Source organism: Rhodamnia argentea, unplaced genomic scaffold (assembly GCF_020921035.1).
Source record: "Rhodamnia argentea isolate NSW1041297 unplaced genomic scaffold, ASM2092103v1 Rarg_v2.51, whole genome shotgun sequence".
Lineage (NCBI taxonomy): Eukaryota > Viridiplantae > Streptophyta > Magnoliopsida > Myrtales > Myrtaceae > Rhodamnia > Rhodamnia argentea.
The window spans coordinates 20,001-25,000 of NW_025955899.1; positions in this window are offsets into that span (position 1 = coordinate 20,001).

The window sequence follows — 5,000 nt, forward strand, 5'->3', positions numbered from 1 at the left end:
AGAGCTGTTTCCTGGATCCGAAAGAGAGTACTTGGGTTCTCCCAATAACGAAAAAGTGTATCATGCCTGAATCTAACTGGGGTTCGCGGTGGTGGAGGAACTGGATCGGAAAAAGAGGGATTCGAGTTGTAAGATATCTAATGAAACCGTCGCTGGAATTGAGATCTCATTCAAAGAGAAAGATATCAAATATCTGGAGTTTCTTTTTGTATATTATATGGATGATCCGATCTGCAAGGACCATGATTGGGAATTTTTTGATCGTCTTTCTCCGAGTAAGAGGCGAAACATAATTAACTTGAATTCGCGACAGCTATTCGAAATCTTAGTTAAAGACTGGATTTGTTATCTCATGTTTGCTTTTCGTGAAAAAATACCAATTGAAGTGGAGGGTTTCTTCAAACAACAAGGAGCTGGGTCAACTATTCAATCAAATGATATTGAGCATATTTCCCATCTCTTCTCGAGAAACAAGTGGGCTATTTCTTTGCAAAATTGTGCTCAATTTCATATGTGGCAATTCCGCCAAGATCTCTTCGTTAGTTGGGGGAAGAATCCGCCCGAATCGGATTTTTTGAGGAACATATCGAGAGAGAATTGGATTTGGTTAGACAATGTGTGGTTGGTAAACAAGGATCGGTTTTTTAGCAAGGTACGGAATGTATCGTCAAATATTCAATATGATTCTACAAGATCTAGTTTCGTTCAAGTAACGGATTCTAGCCAATTGAAAGGATCTTCTGATCAATCCAGAGATCATTTCGATTCCATTAGTAATGAGGATTCGGAATATCACACATTGATCAATCAAAGAGAGATTCAACAACTAAAAGAAAGATCGATTCTTTGGGATCCTTCCTTTCTTCAAACGGAACGAACAGAGCTCGAATCAGACCGATTCTCTAAATGCCTTTCTGGATATTCCCGGCTATTCACGAAACGTGAGAAGGAGATGAAGAATCATCTGCTTCCGGAAGAAATCGAAGAATTTCTTGGGAATCCTACAAGATCCATTCTTTCTTTTTTCTCTGACAGATGGTCAGAACTTCATCTGGGTTCGAATCCTACTGAGAGGTCCACTAGAGATCAGAAATTGTTGAAGAAAGAACAAGATGTTTCTTTTGTCCCTTCCAGGCGATCGGAAAATAAAGAAATAGTTAATATATTCAAGATAATTACGTATTTACAAAATACCGTCTCAATTCATCCTATTTCATCAGATCCGGGATGTGATATGGTTCCGAAGGATGAACTGTATATGGACAGTTCCCATAAGATTTCATTCTTGAACAAAAATACATTTTTTGATTTATTTCATCTGTTCCATGACCGGAACAGGGGGGGATACACGTTACACCACGATTTTGAATCAGAAGAGAGATTTCAAGAAATGGCAGATCGATTCACTCTATCAATAAGCGAGCCGGATCTGGTGTATCATAAGGGATTTGCCTTTTCTATGGATTCTTACGTATTGGATCAAAAACAATTCTTGAATGAGGTATTCAACTCCAGGGATGAATCGAAAAAGAAATCTTTATTGGTTCTACCTCCTCTTTTTTATGAAGAGAATGAATCTTTTTATCGAAGGATCAGAAAAAAATGGGTCCGGATCTCCTGCGGGAATGATTTGGAAGATCCAAAACCAAAAATAGTGGTATTTGCTAGCAACAACATAATGGAGGCAGTCAATCAATATAGATGGATCCGAAATCTGATTCAAATCCAATATAGCACCTATCAATATAGCACCTATGGGTACATAAGAAATGTATGGAATCGATTCTTTTTAATGAATAGATCCGATCGCAACTTCGAATATGGAATTCAAAGGGATCAAATAGGAAATGATACTTTGAATCATAGAACTATAATGAAATATACGATCAACCGACATTTATCGAATTTGAAAAAGAGTCAGAAGAAATGGTTCGATCCTCTTATTTTTATTTCTAGAACCGAGAGATCCGTGAATCGGGATCCTAATGCATATAGATACAAATGGTCCAATGGGAGCAAGAATTTCCAGGAACATTTGGAACATTTCGTTTCTAAGCAGAAGAGCCGTTTTCAAGTAGTCTTCGATCGATTACGTATTCATCAATATTCGATTGATTGGTCTGAGGTTATCGACAAAAAGATTTGTCTAAGTCACTTCGTTTCGTTTTGTCCAAGTTACTTCTCTTTTTGTCCAAGTTTCTTCTTTTTTGTCTAACTCACTTCCTTTTTTCTTTGTGAGTTTCGGGAATACCCCCATTCATAGGTCCGAGATCCACGTCTATGAATTGAAAGGTCCGAATGATCAACTCTGCAATCAGTTGTTAGAATCAATAGGTCTTCAAATCGTTCATTTGAAAAAATGGAAACCATTATTATTGGATGATCATGATACTTCCCAAAAATCGAAATTATGGATCAATGGAGGAAAAATATCACCATTTTTGTTCAATAAGATACCAAAGTGGATGATTGACTCATTCCATACTAGAAATAATCGCAGGAAATCTTTTGATAACACGGATTCCTATTTCTCAATGATATCCCACGATCAAGACAATTGGCTGAATCCCGTGAAACCATTTCATAGAAGTTCATTGATATCTTCTTTTTATAAAGCAAATCGACTTCGATTCTTGAATAATCCACATCACTTCTGCTTCTATTGTAACAAAAGATTCCCCTTTTATGTGGAAAGGGCCCGTATCAATAATTATGATTTTACATATGGACAATTCCTCAATATCTTGTTCATTCGCAACAAAATATTTTCTTTGTGCGGCGGTAAAAAAAAATACGCTTTTTTGGAGAGAGATACTATTTCACCAATCGAGTCACAGGTATCTAACATATTCATACCTAACGATTTTCCACAAAGTGGTGACGAAAGGTCTAACTTGTACAAATCTTTCCATTTTGCAATTCGATCCGATCCATTAGTTCGTAGAGCTATTTACTCGATCGCAGACATTTCTGGAACACCTCTAACAGAGGGACAAATAGTCAATTTTGAAAGAACTTATTGTCAACCTCTTTCAGATATGAATCTATCTGATTCAGAAGGGAAGAACTTGTATCAGTATCTCAATTTCAATTCAAACATGGGTTTGATTCACACTCCATGTTCTGAGAAATATTTACCATCCGAAAAGAGGAAAAAACGGAGTCTTTGTCTAAAGAAATGCGTTGAGAAAGGACAGATGTATAGAACCTTTCAACGAGATAGTGCTTTTTCAACTCTCTCCAAATGGAATCTATTCCAAACATATATGCCATGGTTCCTTACCTCGACAGGGTACAAATATCTAAATTGGATATTTTTAGATACTTTTTCAGACCTATTGCCGATACTAAGTAGCAGTCCAAAATTTGTATCCATTTTTCATGATATTATGCATGGATCAGATATATCATGGCAAATTCTTCAGAAAAAATTCTGTCTTCCACAATGGAATCTGATAAGTGAGATTTCGAGTAAGTGTTTACATAATCTTCTTCTGTCCGAAGAAATGATTCATCGAAATAATGAGTCACCATTGATATCGACCCATCTGAGATCTCCAAATGTTCGGGAGTTCCTCTATTCAATCCTTTTCCTTCTTCTTGTTGCTACATATATCGTTCGTACCCATCTTCTCTTTGTTTCCCGAGCCTATAGTGAGTTACAGACAGAGTTCGAAAAGGTCAAATCTTGGATGATTCCATCATACATGATGGAGTTGCGAAAACTTCTGGATAGGTACCCTACATCTGAACTGAATTCTTTCTGGTTAAAGAATCTCTTTCTAGTTGCTCTGGAAAAATTAAGAGATTCTCTAGAAGAAATACGGGGTTCTGCTTCTGGCGGCAACATGCTATGGGGTGGTGGTCCCGCTTATGGGGTCAAATCAATACGTTCTAAGAAGAAATATTTGAATATCAATCTCATCGATCTCATAAGTATCATACCAAATCCCATCCATCGAATCACTTTTTCGAAAAAGACGAGACATCTAAGTCATACAAGCAAAGAGATCTATTCATTGATAAGAAAAAGAAAAAATGTGAACGGTGATTGGATTGATGATAAAATCGAATCCTGGGTCGCGAACAGTGATTCGATTGATGATAAAGAAAGAGAATTCTTGGTTCAGTTTTCCACCTTAACGACAGAAAAAAGGATTGATCAAATTCTATTGAGTTTGACTCATAGTGATCATTTATCAAAGAATGACTCTGGTTATCAAATGATTGAACAACCGGGAGCAATTTACTTACGATACTTAGTTGACATTCATAAAAAGTATCTAATGAATTATGAGTTCAATACATTCTGTTTAGCAGAAAGACGGATATTCCTTGCTCATTATCAGACAATCACTTATTCACAAACCTCGTGTGGGGCTAATAGTTTTCATTTCACATCTCATGGAAAACCCTTTTCGCTCCGCTTAGCCCTATCCCCCTCTAGGGGTATTTTAGTGATAGGTTCTATAGGAACTGGACGATCCTATTTGGTCAAATACCTAGCGACAAACTCCTATGTTCCTTTCATTACAGTATTTCTGAACAAGTTCCTGGATAACAAGCCTAAAGGTTTTCTTATTGATGATATCGATATTGAGGATAGTGACGATATTGAGGATAGTGACGATATTGAGGATAGTGACGATATTGATCGTGACCTTGATACGGAGCTGGAGCTTCTAACTAGGATGAATGCGCTAACTATGGATATGATGCCGGAAATAGACCGATTTTATATTACCCTTCAATTCGAATTAGCAAAAGCAATGTCTCCTTGCATAATATGGATTCCAAACATTCATGATCTGGATGTGAATGAGTCGAATTACTTATCCCTCGGTCTATTAGTGAACTATCTCTCCAGGGATTGTGAAAGATGTTCCACTCCAAATATTCTTGTTATTGCTTCGACTCATATTCCCCAAAAAGTGGATCCCGCTCTAATAGCTCCGAATAAATTAAATACATGCATTAAGATACGAAGGCTTCTTATTCCA